The sequence below is a fragment of the Catharus ustulatus genome, chromosome 13 (assembly GCF_009819885.2).
Source record: "Catharus ustulatus isolate bCatUst1 chromosome 13, bCatUst1.pri.v2, whole genome shotgun sequence".
NCBI classification, from domain to species: Eukaryota; Metazoa; Chordata; class Aves; order Passeriformes; family Turdidae; genus Catharus; species Catharus ustulatus.
The window spans coordinates 15,437,429-15,452,408 of record NC_046233.1 but is presented as its reverse complement, the minus strand read 5'-3'; the positions used below and the strand labels follow the sequence as shown (position 1 = coordinate 15,452,408).

Genomic DNA, 14,980 nt, shown 5'->3' with positions numbered 1-14,980 from the left:
GTGGAAAAAATATTTTCTTCTGTAACAATAAGATTCTTCAGCCCTGATTTGTGTCCACAATAGCTAGAAAAGCTTCAAAGGAACCCTGTTTGAATTATTACTTTGACAAGGACCTAGTTATAGGCTCTATGTGTAGAGTATTTGTAGGACCTATGTAGAACACCCAATAAAACTCCTCTGGACTATGGCTGGGCTGCTGGGTCACCAAATCCCTTCATTTGGGAAGAACCAAGAGCAGGAGCTCCCACAAACAACAATTGTCCCATTTTACCCTTCAGTGACAAATGGGGATCTCCAAACCATCATGGACATCTCCCAGCCATCCCCAGAGCACCCCTTATACTCCACCCTCTGAAGTACAGTAATTTCACGAATACAAGCCGCACCAATTTGACCAAAATTTTGGTGGAAACCCGGAAGTGCGGCTAATATTCCGGGGCGGCTAATCTATTAACAAAATTCTAAAAGCTGCCCACACGGAAGTGAGAGCCCGCGGCAGCCCCAAGCCAAGCTGGAGCCCGGCCGGCCCCGGCAGAGGTGGGAAAGCCTGGCAGAGGCGGGGCCAGCAGTGTGGGGGCGGGCGGCAGAGCCTGAGCCAGCAGGGCGGGGCAGGGAGGGCGGCAGAGCCTGAGCCAGCATGGCGGGGGAGCCCGGGAGAACTGGGGCTAGCAGTGCAGGGGAGCATGGCAGAAGCAGGAAGGCCGGCGGGTGGGGCTGCCTGGCAGCGGGGGAAGCCCAGCAGAATCGGGGCCAGCAGCGTGGGGGAGCCCGGCGGTGCGGGGGCCTGCAGTGCCGGCCAGGGCGAGGAAACGCGGCGGTGGTGCAGACGGGAGGGGGCGGCCGGCGAGCCTGGTGGCGGCGGCGGCAGCCCTGCCGGCGGGGCGAGCGAAAGCGGCGCTCGCGAAGCGCCGCCGCCGCGAGCGAAGCGCCGCCGCCGCTCGCGGAAGCGCCGCCGCCGCGAGCGAAGCGCCGCCGCCGCTCGCGAAGTGCCGCCGCCGCTCGCGGAAGCGCCGCCGCCGCGAGCGAAGCGCCGCCGCCGCTCGCGAAGTGCCGCCGCCGCTCGCGAAGTGCCGCCGCCGCTCGCGGAAGCGCCGCCGCCGCGAGCGAAGCGCCGCCGCCGCGAGCGAAGCGCCGGCGCCGCGGGGCGGGCGCGGCGCTCACGAGGCGCGGCGCTCGCGAGGCGCGGCGCAGGGCGAGCGAAAGCGGCAGCGGGGCGGGCGGCGAGCCCGGTGGCGGCAGCCCTGCCAGCCGGGCGAGCGAACGCGGCAGCGGGGCGGTGCTGACGGGAGAGGGGGGCCAGCGAGCCCGGCGGCGGCGGCAGCACCAGCCGGCCAGCCCCGCCGAGCCGTGGCGCTGAGCTGGGCCACCCGGCCCCGTCGGCAACCATGAGCGGGCCGAGCCTTCCTGGCCCCGCCCCGAGCCAGTAAAGCCCGCTATGCCGCGATCCTGTTACTAATTGGCCAATTTGTGAAAGCTGCGCACGGATTCTCGCGACGAACGAAAGTGCGGCTAATATTCGGGGTGCGGCTTATCTATTGACAAAGACAGCAACATTGTCGAGGCACCGGGGGTGCGGCTTATAATCCGTGCGGCTTGTATTCGTGAAACTACTGTACTTAGCACATGTGAGAGGATTTGCTATAAATCTCTGAAGGCTGGCAAGAGCTTGCAACCTTCAATATCTGCAATCATAGGTTAATTTAGGAGCCTATCCCAAAAGAGGAAAAAAAGGTTTTATGTGCCATCACCCTGCTGAGCAAGGAAAAAGAGAGGAGCAGGAGGGATCAGCACAGCCTAGTGCTAAATTCTGAATACACACCATAGGAGAGGTCTCTTGCACTGCAAGCCCCATGCAGAGCCCTCTGGGAGGGCCAGTGCCCTCTCCACAGCTCTCTCCATCCCCCTGAGACAGCAACAGTCACTCAGCTAAATGACTCGGCATTTCCCAGCCCTTGGGGAGGAAATAAACGCTGTGTCTGAAAAACCAATGAGTGAGGATGTGCCTCTCCAAGGAAACCTCTGCTCCCTCCCTGGAGAGCTGCCCCAGGGCAGCAGGTATCTTTGCTTAGCTGGGCTGGCCTCCCATGGGACAGGGCTGCAGCAATTCTGTTTACATATCTTACAGCCTTATCAGTGAGGAGCTTCGCTTTCACAGGTGGGATCTTGCTGTGGCACATCCCCCCCTCAGGGCTGTGCCCCACCCTGTCCATCCTTTACCACCCCTGCTTTCTCAGCATCTCCTCCCCTCTTTTCTCTCAAAACTTAGTTATCTAACCTGATAATTTTTTTTTCCTTAGTCTGGTTCTTACTCTCAGAGGAGCCATTTCCCCCTGTCTGTAGATGATTGTTATTATTTCTGCGCTGTTAATGCATCCATCATGATCTTTTCTTGCAAGGCGTGAGCAGTCACAAGTTCCTCATATTTTTCAGGGAACTTGTTTAGCAAGGATTCCACAAAAAAAAATGGTTTCTCTTCTGGTCCTGGAAGGTTACAAAGCATCACAGTACAGGGCAACTTGCTGATTGCAGCAGAAAACACTAGAACTATTAAAAAGCAAACAAGAAATAAACCCCCAAATCCCCAAACATCCTTTCCTGAGGCTGGACAGAAGCTCCTGCCTGGCCAGCCTGCTGAGTTGAGAAACATCACATCCCATGGCTGGAATGCTAATTAATTTTGCAACTGATGAGCTGGTGATAATACATTTACCACACTGGAGATATGAAGGAAGGCACAGCTTTGATGCACAGTGTCACCTTCCCCAGTGGGCAGACAGGATATCCCCAAGGCCACATGCTTTTGTTGTGCTATGCTGCTACTTGAGGAAGTGTTTCACACCAAGATGAGTCTTTCCAAAGAATCACCTCTCCACAGAGAGCTCTCAAGGGTCAGGGATCAGGAAGGGCTGGCAGTTCCCTCCAGGATGAGGAGTCGCAGATAACTCAGTCAGCAGGGCAGGGCTCCCCCATCTCACAGGACATAAGTGAGACCAGCAGCCAAGTCTGGGGATGGCAGCCAGGGCCCTCTGAGAGCCCAGATCAAATGTGGTGGTAGAGCAGATCAAGGCAGGAGCTCAAAGTGCAGGTCAGCCAGCTCCAGTGCCAGCAGCCACGGTCAGACACAGCCTAGTGGTCAGCAGGAAGGTCTGGTGCCAAACTGGGACTCCATGGATCAGGGTCCCAGTGTGAGGCCCTGTATGGAGTGGTACATCTACCCCACAGCCCAGGGAGCAATGGGAAATCATGGAGTGAGTTTAAGTGGAGCCCTTGAGCCCATGGGCAAGGCAATGCCTGGAGGCCCATGACAGACTCATCAGGCTAATTACACTCAGGGCCCTGACACTTCATCTCCACAGCCCTGGCCAGTATCATTGCCAGGCACCAAGAGAAATGCCTGCACACCCCATGCATCCCAGAAACAGTGCTCATACCAGGTAACCCAGGGCTTACAGATGGATTTTGCCACTGCCCCTTCTAAGTGCAAACTCCACAGCCTTCACAATAGGCATAAATGCCCCTTGACCTCATCCCTCAGGAGTAAGAGGGATGATATTCCATATTACAGAGCAGCCCGAGTCTGAGGCATCCCAGGAAGGTGAAGCAATAACCAGGAACTGCTTTTCCTCCCCACATGCTGCTGTGCCTTGGGGCAGGGAAAAGCAGCTGCAGGAGCAGCAGGGCACCTCCCAGCCCATCAGTACAGCAGCACCGAGGCAAAGACAAACAAAGATGCAGGAAGTGATTTTGCCTTCTGATAACAGAGCTTGGAAGCTGAGTAAGCAATTGGTGATTTGAGCTGGTGCTAAGCTGGGGCTTTCATTACAGACAAACAACCTAAACCCAACAACACAACCGTGGCAGTTGTTGGTATCAGGGAGGAAAGTTAAATAAGCTCCCACAATGGATACTGCAGAAGTGGAACGGGGGATAAGAGCAACAGCAGCACTAGAGGCTGGAAATTGGCCAAGACACAACTGGCACACGCACACAGACACCCCCATCATTCAAGAGGAGAAGCTCAGTATTCCAGGAGCATCGTGGAATGCTCCCTTCTGGGTGACATTTAACTCAGTCTTCAGACATCAGGCAAGAACACACTCTGCAATAACTAGAGATGTCCAACAATCCAAACCAGAAAAAGCTTTCCATTCTGTTGCTGAGCTGTATCCCTCCATGGTACTCTCTGACCCTGGGTCAGAACATACAAGCTTACAATCAGAAAGACTTAATGAAAAGCATGCAACAGCCAGAGATCCTGCTGCCAGGGGAGGAGGGGAAGAGACAGCAAGAGAGGAAAAACACATCAAATGGCTTATAAAGAGAGAAGCATGTGCACTTCCCAGCAGCAGATACAGCTCTTTAAGCCATCCCACTTGGGGGAGCTTCCCCTAACTCTGAGACTTCCTTGAAGGCAAAAGATAAACAGATCATGGGGCCAATATAAGGGCTTTGCAGCTGCACAAGTCTCTTAGAAGGTCCCTTTTGTATTGCTTTGGCTTGCTCTTCAAGCTCAGAGGGAAGGTTAAGTTGAAGTCACCTGCTCTCTGATTCCCTATGTATGCACTTGAGCCGTCACAAAGGGACAGGCAAGTTCTGCCAGGGACAAGATTTATGCACTTAGTCCTTTTGAAGTGAAAAATAAAGGAAAAAATCCTGTAGTTCTGCTTTCAGAAAAACAGCTCTGGGAATATGCATTTCCCCAAGACAAGTTCCATGTAGACATGACATTTAACAGTCCTCAAAAATCCCTCTGAGGAGTTGTCAGACTTGCTGATAGCAATATGTGGAAAGTAGAGTCTGGCTTCCCATTCTGAGGAAACCAACAGCCAGCACTGCTCCTTTGGGTTGGCTGGCTCAGGAGCAAATGAGACAGAGACATTCCCACACCTTCCAATACAGAGCTTCTTTTTCCTCACTAGCTCCTACCCCATTCCAGTACAGCTCTGACCCAATTCTCTCAATCCACCTATTCACTTACAGGCAGCTGAAATTTTTTAAGAAAATACAGCTTGCCAAAGATGATGTTTCCAAAGTCCCATTGTAGTGCATCCCCCTAGACCTCCCCTTTGCCTCCTGGCCCCTCTTGTGCCTTACTCTTCCCCAGAATTCCCCATTCCTCTGGGGATACTTCCCTGAGCAAGCAGAGACTTTCCCATTTACTGCTTATATGGTCAGAGAGAGCACTAAGGAAATAATCACTGAGACTGCAGATAATTTAGGAATAGCCTGGAAACAATTTCTAATGAGATCAGTCATCCTTGGGATGTTCTAGGAAGCTCTAGTTGTGCTGATGCTTCTTTTCCAGGATTAAAAATATTAACAATATTGTCTCCAGGCTTAAGTGTCTCAGAACTCCTACAGCATCCACATGATCCACCCACCACCACAACATAAACTATGGATTGACACCTAGGAAAGAGGAATAATAGGTCAAAAATACATGGTACTTCACTTTTCAAACACAAATTATTTACTTAATCTTCAATCATTTTCAGCTGAAGAGATTTCTTTTCCCCTTAGAGGTTTTGTCTATTCAGTGATTCCTAACAATCTTGGTTTCAAACACCGTTGTCTTCCTTTGAACACAGGAGTACACCTTGCACGCTAACACCTTCTGATGAGAAGGTCTCTGTGTCTCCTGCCTGGTGCATCCAGAACCAGCTCCCACCATTTGTTTGAAATCTGCCCACATTTGTTGGCCTGCAATTCCTGCATGGGAAAAGGTAGGAATAGGCAGTCCCTATCCATTTGCTGCATGTATCTCCAGATTTTGTTGGTCTCTTACATTCCCCCTTAAATCATCCCTTTTCCAGGCTGAAGTATCCCAGAGGCTTCATTGCTTCTTTTATGGGAGTTTCCATGTGTGGACTCAGAAGGTCAGAAGGTCACCCCCAGCAGATGAGACATGGTATGGTGCTTTCCCACTTTTGGAGTGTCCAGTTCTTCAGAAGTGAATTTGACTTGTGCTTTCACAAGGCTTTTACAGAAAAAAAAAGAAAGCACAGACAAACATTCCTTTTTTATGCTCACTTTTCCTTCATTTGAAATCAAAAGCAATACTTTAAAAGCAGAATAACTTCTCTTCTAGAAGCACAAAAATCCCCTTCTCAGAAGAGCCAAACAAAAGATCATGACTCAGATGTGGGACTTTAACTTCCTCATCCTATGATCCAAGCCTTTGACCTCCAGCATTCTCTGCTTTCTGAGGGTGTCACAGGTCTGCCTGAACTCAGAGATCCACAGCATCTCTCACATTTTGGTCAACTCAACAGCACTCAGAAGCAGCGCCTTGGAATTTGAGTTTGACCTTGCAATTGTGGCTTTCTTTTACACACAAGCTATTTGGGACAGTAGGGAGGGCAGGGTCATGACTGGTGGAGAAGGTGCTGTGTTTACAGAATACAGCCATCAAAACCTCCCCAGCTGTCCAGGGATCCCTTCCCCCCAGGGCAGGCCAGAGGGATTTCCCAGCTCATGTCAGGTAAGGAAAGATTTCTGCTGAATAGCTGGACGTTAAAATGTATTTTATAAGCCCCTGGTTAGCCCAGAGGAATTCACTGGCTGTCAAGAGGATCAACACATCCATAGTGCTGGGATGCTTTGGTATTAAGTTACGGCTTTGGCATCGCCCTTAAGTTCAGCAAGTCAAAGGAAATAGTTGCAGGTTGTTCTATTTACTGAGCACCAAACAGGTAATAGGATTACAGACATGTAAAAACAAGTTTTTAAAAACTACAAATGAACATTTAGAGTCATTTGAAGGTGTCCCACATTTTTGAAGTGTTCAGCAAACAGTCTTGATTAGTTTAGTACAGTCCTTTACAGAAAGGTTGTTTTTGTGGTACAGAGGTCCAGACTTCCTTTCACAGCCTATGGGCAATCCAGGATCACAAGGACTAAAAACCACTAATTTCCCAAATCTCAGGTCAAATCAAGAAAGAGATTTGGACCTTCCAGTCACTAGACAGTCTGTTCCACATCCTTCAGAAGCATCTGTGCCCCTTGCAGTTTTCCCAGGCCCAGGCTGTGAACACAGCAAGGTTCTCACTGTCCAGGGCCTCATCTCTGACCATGACCATTCCCTCCCACCTGGTAGAACAGCTCCCAGTGGGTGCTGTTGCTCCCAGCAAGAGTCAGATGATTGCCCAGCACTTACATTCCCAGACTGGTCTGGAGACACAAATTCACACAGCCAAAGCTGAAAATCAGTGAGGAAGCTCCACAAATGAAAGCCTGTCCAGCCAAAAGGAAATCACATTTTGCTTTATGATGGCATTGGGAACTTTATTAAAAACAGAATAAGCAAACAGAAGGAGCAGCAGTGGAAGGAGAAGCTTCTGGCCATACTGGCACCAGAAGAAATGCTCAGCTAGCCTTGACCTCAGCATGAAGCCTTTTCAAAGACTAATCCCTGTTTCACATTGGGCATGACCACCACTCCACATTATGCAGAGGTAGCAAGGCCTTTAACCTGTTGGAATCTTGATTGCCATCCACCAGCTCAGAGCAATGTGTTAGGAAAGCAGCATTAAGGAGAAGGAAATAGGGATTGCTGCAGAATAGCAATATTTACACTAAAGAATACTGAGTGCCTTTAAAATTACAAGTTTTACATTTTTCTATATAAGGAAGGCAGCTGGAATAATCATATTGGTGTCCTGCATACAAACATTCTTAGACTTCATCTGATGTCCCAAATTTCTTCTGGCTGAGATAACAAGACATGAATTCATCAGAGGCTTCAAGAGATAGAACCACCACTGTATCCCTTGGTAATTGGTGCCAAAAATTATTTAATTGTTGCTATTTAGTCACTGTTAAAACCACATACCTTCTTTTTCTAGCTTACATTTATCTGAGTTGAATTTCTAGCTGCTGGATCACATTATGCTTTCATCTGTTTTTCATCCACACACAGGCATTGCTTTACCCAGTGAAATTCACCCCTGTATATTAGGCTGACAGCAAATGACATTCAACAGTTTTGGTCAGGAGGAAAGGACCCTGCATCCTGCTGCATGTGAAAGGCTGCCACTGAATTCAGACAACCAAGTTGAAAGGTGACATCTGTTCTCTAGTTAAGGCTTGATTTGATCAATAAGGACAAGCATCATCCACCCAGATGTTTCTGGAGCTTTCTGAAGGGCTGGCCTGAAGCAGCCAGTCAGAAGGCTGGCAGAAGTTGACTACTTTTAACATTGCTGTTGAATTATTGCCATCACCAACTAAAGTTATGAGTATATGGGAGTCCAACAAAAGACAACAAGTGCCATCAAAGCTGCAGAGAAAGTTTTGTAACCATTCCCCAAGGAGAGACACGTGGGCAGGGGTGAGGACATGCCCCCCTCAGCAGCTCTGCACCATGTGGATGAGCTGCCATCCAGGACCCTGACCCTGCTGCTGTGCTGGAGAAACAACAGCAGATTTACCCCTTACCTCAGAATCTGGGTCAAGCTTGAGCAGTGGCTGACTTCTCCAGCTGCAACCAAACTGGAAATGGAGAATTTTGAGAATGTAAGTTACAGACCCATGGGTCTGGCAAAAGCCTAGAGAGGGAGAAAAGGAAAACTCAGCTCACTCTATGAGCTGTGGTACAACCCATCCATCTCCAGGACAGTGATGCTGAGCACAATCACAGCAGGAAAACATATTTGTAACAGCAACACTCAGAACAGTCTGTCCCCCCCACCCAGCAATGACACAATGGAGGAAGCAGCCAAGGAGCACCAACTGGCATTATCTTAACACTCTGGGCTGTAAATCGTGTCAGAGCTGTTTTCTGTGCGGTTCAGTCATTCCCTTCATGAGGGCATGATCACCTGTGGCAAGGGAGCACAGATTACCCTGGCCAGGACCTGCCCAGAAGGTCCCTGCAGCTGCCTACCAGATCTGTGAAGCAGCAGATCCTTGGACACCAGCAATGGATTGCTAGTCTTAAGAAAAACAGCTGCCAGGCTTTGCTCTCCCAGTCACAGCCTTGACACAAGCCACGTGGGCAAGATGAGTCTTGGCACAGAGGGCACGTCTGAGTGTTGAGATTAGGAATTTCCCCACTCTGGGCCAGTGGAGAAACAATGAGCAAAGGGGAACCAGCCTGCTACATTTAATTGTGTGGTTAGACCAAACAAATCTATTTTCCTTATGTCTGTTGTCAAGATGTGGAGGATTTTTCCCATGAAAGAATTGACAGTGGGATATGCATGTGAGATATAGGGAGCAGGTCACTCTCTTTCACTGTGCCAATTAGTTTCTCCCAAATGATATTTCTTATTTTTAATTCCAGGTACTTCTTAGTGTAAGAGAGGTTCCAGGCAGGACTGATGCTTGGACAGCTGGGACTCACCCCCACAGCCCAGAGCCAGCACAAAGTCAGTCCTCTAGGTAGACTGTGCATCACAACCTAGGAAAATTCCTTCTTTCCCTTGTGCCTGAGGTGTGTGTGCACACACACGTCCCAGATCCAGCTGCAAAGCAAACCTGCTCTAGTTTGGGTTAGCAGGCACAGGAAAAAGGCTGAAACCTGACTCCAAACCTCCAGTATTGGTTGGGCCCAAGTGTTCCCCTTTCCATGCCTTGAGACTTTCTCTCCCTCCTCTCCCACATGCACCCCCTCAGTCACAGGATCACCAAGCTGAATTCACCAACTAAGCAGCCCGTGTTTCCCAGCCTAGCGGGATGGAAAACCTGTCTGACAGCTGAAGTTCCTGCAAGAAGCATGATGAGGTGCTAAGAAAATAACTGTGCTTACAAATTCTTTGGGCTGAAACAGCTGCTTTTGTAGCTGGATGGGTTTTTGGCTGGCAGTCAGCTCTCCCTACAAGGCATCTCTACAAGACACTCCATTTACTTCCTGTTCCCTAGCAAGTCCCTGCAGGAAAGCAAAGAAACTGGGATTAAACATATATGACAGAGCCCAGCCAAGACACACAATCTGAATTCCCAGACAAAGTGCAAGACAAATATAAGCATCACAGAAGAACAAACGTAATATGGGCTGAAGTCTTGCATGAGCCCTCTGTAAATGTGATCTAACAGCAGGCTGCACCTTCCAGCCTGGCAGATTCCATAAATGCAAGGTCTGTGACACATCAGAACTTACAAAGAGAGACACAGGAATCAGGGATTTAGAAAGAGACCTTAGGGATTCACCATAAACCTGAGGGACAAAGAACCCCTACACTCAAATGGGGGTTAGTGCACTGACACAAAATGAATGGGCTCTTTGAGTCTTTGAATTCTGCACAACTGGAGCTGCAGGGCTCTAGGTTTTTGATTGGGAAGGGAAGAAATTAGAAACAAAAAACTTGACTGAACTCTTCTCTTCCTGTCTGTCTGGCACTGGCATCCAGTGGCCTCTAACACCATAAGAGCACCTGGTGTCTGAGTGACATTATCAGTGCACCTCCAGCTGTACTACAGATTAGTCAACAGCAGTTTAAAGAAGGAATAAAAGAGTGAAGCAACACTGCCCAGCCACAGCCAGTCTTATATTCTTACTTTTCCCAGAATAGTTCTCTGGAGTTCCAGCACAATACTCCAAAAAACTAAATTTCCTTCATAAAATTAACAAATCCAAAGGCTGCCTTCAACCCACAAAGGATTTAACATCATACCTACTAGTAAAACCCTCAGGTGTGAAAACCTTGAGTATTTAAGTTGAATGTGGTTCTTCAAAGGTTTCTCCTCTGCTCAGCAGGAGCCTGACACTTGTGGTACAGAGCAGACACCACTCCCCACAGGAGAAATCCCACTAAATCCAGCAGTACTGTCAGCCCAGCAGGAAGCACAAATCTCACAGGAAAGGCTATTCTAGAGATGTTTCCAGGACAGTTTTCCAGATCAGAGACATTTTGGGATCAAAGCCAAGGCAGAGCTGGCCAGCACCTCCAAGATGGTGGCTAAGTGGAAAATCTCCACAGTAGTAAAAAGAATAGAGGGCAGACATTTTTCTGAAGTTTCAATTAATCATGAAAGCAATGGGAAGTTTTCTTCTCTCCCTAAAATATTAAATTTGTTTTGGCAGTGGGGAAAAAGAATCTTCTCCCCATCACACAGGCATATTTCCCAACTCCTGAAGTGAAAGAGTTTACAAAAAAAAACTTCCATTCTGCCACCAGAGTAATAATTTTTAACAAGTATTTATTTTTAGCATTCACCATGAATAGAGAATATCAAAACAACCAAGTCTGCTTGATACTGTTGACACTTTTTCAGGAAGGAACCATCAGTGTCACAAGGACATTTTTTGTCACGCTGGCAGGAGGGCAGTGAGAAGCAGACAGCAGCTCAACAAACTCCATTCAAGGGCTTTGTTGAGCTGGGGTCTAAGCGAGGAAATGCTGAGGGAAGGCTGGAGCCAGAGCACTTCCCATGAGACAGTGAATCAAGACCTTCCACCCCCTGTGAGTCAGGGTCACAGGAGGCAGATTGTAGAGGTTTCTGGCTGGCTGGAGCTGCAGCCATGGCACTGCAGCAGAGCATCCCCTCCAGATGTACAGACAGGACAGAGGCAGGACAGGAGACCTGCTGGGGAGGGCCCATGTTGCAGCTGCTTCTGTTCCAAAGCCTGGCCAGCACCACTTGTGCTGAAAAAATATCAAAGGGGTAGCAAGCATCTCTGGCCTGTGCTTCATGCACAAAAGTGAAGAGAAAAAGAACAGCTCAGGAGACTCAGAGGACAGCACAAGGGGTGAGAACACATGGGTCACAAAGGACATGCAAAGTGCACAAAAACCATGCAATTACCTGCTGCAGAAATGACAGCAGGATCATCTCATTTCACAGATCCCTTGAGGAAAAGCAGCCTTTCTGCCACTCCATCCTGCTGCAGAGGCTTTCTTTCATGCCTCTCCTTAGCCTCCTGACTGATCCTCTCCATCCAGCTCTCCTCTATGAACAGAACAGGGATACTACTGAAGAGCAAAACAGCTTCTGAGAAGCCTACATTCCTCTCTAGTCACCAAAACAGCCCAAAACCAACAAGAAATGGTGACTTCATGAGAGAAAAAAAAGAGCAGGGAGAAAGGAAGATGGTTTATAAAGCCAGCCAAATATTAGAAAGTAAAGTCATTGCATCCACATATAACACAAAGCCTCCAGTTGAGTGTGACCACATCAGAGCCTGTGAGGATTACTAACAGCCTCTGCATGGGTTTGCTGCCCACACCCATTCAGCAAAGGGTACCACAGCTAAGAGAACACGTGTCTTCCTCTTGCTTACTTATTTGGAGCTCTTGTTTGGAAACTCAGACTCAGAAAACTAAGAGCAGCTATTTCCAAATACTCCTTAGGTGGTTATTCACACACTTGCAATATTCCGTATTGTCATTCCAATTGTCATTGCTGATTATCTTAGCAAGCACTGTTTGCAAAGCAGAGGTGAAGAAATGGTGCAAGGACAAGATGTTCCCATCCCATCTTAAAGCAGGCCCCACTGTGGCATGGCTGAAGCACATGGATAACCTCTTTCCAAAAGGTTCCAGAGACAGATACCACAAGCTGTCCTCTGATTGAGAGGCTTTGTAATCCTCAACTACTTAACAAAGCCTTCCCTCTCCAAAGTTTCATGTTGTATCAGATATAACAGCCTGCCTAAGAGAAAATGTGATGAAACATCAGAAAGAAAAAAAGCATGAGTGCAAGGAAACCCTGCAATTTCAATCCACCTCATGCAGTCAGCCTGCAGAACAGGAGGTGAAACCCCAGCTCTGATGAGAACCACAGGAGCCTGGCAAACAATTTAAGAGCTGCTTAAGGTACTGTGCTGAGGAGGTGCTGCAATCTCCACCCCAGGATGGAGAATTTAAAAATCTGTGGAAAGTAAAATGGAGAACGACTGTAAGTTAAGTTTTCATCAATTCCCACTGCAGGGTCAGCTTCTGTAAATAACACTCCAACACAGGAGACACTCCTTGTTTTCCTCTTTCACTTTAGGAGTTTCTCTCCAGCTGTGAGCTACTCATTTCTCACATGCTTTCTCCTGAGTTTCTCATCAGTGGCAAACAGTGCTGCATGGATCGTGCTGGAAAGTGTGGTCTCCATTTCTATCACCAGGGAGACTCCTGTAAATTGCAGAAATTCAGGGATGCCAGGGTCCCACCAGCAAAGGGAAGAAGGGGCACCAGGATTGAGTAAACCAGAGTGACTGGCTTAATGTAACAGCTGCCCAAAGGGCTGGTCTCAATCCCTGTTACTCTGTGCTCTGATGATGTTTCCGGCACTGGAGATGCCTACATGAGCTAAATTCAGTTCACTGAAATTACCAAAAATTAACAGCACAAAAACCACTGCAGCAATGATGGGCTCAGTCACCTGGCCTGGCTGCATCCACCCAGGGCATATGAGACTATTGCAATGAGTGCCCAAAACAGGTATTTTGAGCTGAAGGAGCACTGGACACTTACCCTCTTGAGAAACTCATTTTGTGCATGCTGAACAGACTTTGTGTGGGCTGGGCTTACTTGCCACTAGTCCACCAAAAGGCCATGAGACAGTCAATAATTCTGTGCAGCTTTTCCCAACTTTCTCCTTACGTATTTTAACTTTTTTTTGTGATTTAGAACAATCTCTTCTTACCTGTGCATGCCTCACACAAGAAGATCCCATCTCTGGTGGGACAGCTTTGCACATCATGACAAACAGCAGCAGCAAAGCCCTGTCCTGCTCTGAAAAGTCCATGTCCACACACAGGTGGTCACTCCAGCCTCACTGCTGGGTGAAGATGTTTTCTTCCTCCCACAGGAGATAAGCAACAGGATCTGTGCAGGTCACACTCCCTGCAAGGCAAAGCAGCAGCAGGTAAGGCCAGTGGACACTCCTTACAAGGAACTGGAACATTCCCTCACACACAGGAACAGCTGCAGTCACCCTAAAGGGTGGGGGACAGATAGGACTGGGAGGCAGCACAAAGAGATAACAGAGAAAACCAAGAAATATGTAGATTAATTGTATTTTCCAGGTTTGAGTTCCCAGAAGAGATTTCTTACTCTGGTCTTCAGCAGCATGAAATATTCTTTAGATGACAGCTGCATTTCCAAAACCCTACAGCACCTGGGGAATGCTGGCAGAGCAAGTCCTGGCCACTTCCAACCAGGCACCTCTGGCTCCTCAGCTGCCACACTGCCTGCCCCATCTGACCAAAAGAGAGCTGGGGAATTCATTTAGTTTTACAAAAAACTGGAAATTCACACGGAAACATATGAAACTCTGCAAATTCCCAAATAATTCTAGCCACAAAAAGTCTGAGGGTTGGAAATCCTGAGCTATTTTGAAGCAGCCATTTTAACCCACACTTGATGGTTTCAGTTGACAGGATTACTTGGAGATGACATACTGCCGCTCGAACAAAGACAAAATTTGGGGTGAAATCATTCCAAAGGACTCAAAAGGACAGTGGGGAGGTGTTTCTACTGGCACACCTGCAAAGGCAAGTGAAAGAAATGGCAGAAAGCCTCAGCAAACATCAATCCCTGCTCCCACCAGTCCTCCCAAAAACTCACACTGAGAGATAGAAGTCACATTTCCTGGCTCTACTGGCCCTGGCCTCTGGATGAAAAGCATTTCTGGGTAAAAATAAGGATACTGCTACATCTTCCTTACATTTCCAAGTTAAAATGAGGAAGGCAGGCCAAAGGCCTTGTCACAGCTGCCAGTCACCACAGTATTAGATCAGCCACAATGCCACAATTCCAAAGAGAGGGGAGCATCAAAGTTTAAAAAGGAATCAAACTGAATCAAAGGAATCAAGGCTGAATCAAACCTGCAATACTCCCAAAAGATATCCTGAGGCTTAATTATTTTTAATCTGGGGTGGACATCCTGGAACTGAGTCAACTGAAAAGCAGACATTCAAAGCACTTTACTCTCCCCCTGCTGCCCCTCTGTTCTGTGTCAGTCATCACTTCTGGGTTTGTAAAAGCTTAGTGGGATTTGCACAGGGCCAGGCAAATCAGGCTCCTCCATTTACTGCTATACAACGAAT

At 48.3% G+C, this 14,980-nt stretch overlaps 1 long non-coding RNA gene across 1 annotated transcript in view; it reads right to left on the bottom strand.

The window, feature by feature from the left end:
* LOC117002647 overlaps window positions 1-13,769 on the bottom strand; it is a 200,899-nt gene extending 187,130 nt beyond the window's left edge. Inside the window, exons 1-2 of the long non-coding RNA XR_004419325.1 lie at window positions 13,576-13,769; window positions 11,746-11,889 (exon numbers count right to left, since the gene is read on the bottom strand). This is a non-coding gene — a long non-coding RNA (uncharacterized LOC117002647). The remainder of the gene's footprint in view (window positions 1-11,745; window positions 11,890-13,575) is intronic.
* Window positions 13,770-14,980: the final 1,211 nt, after the last annotated feature.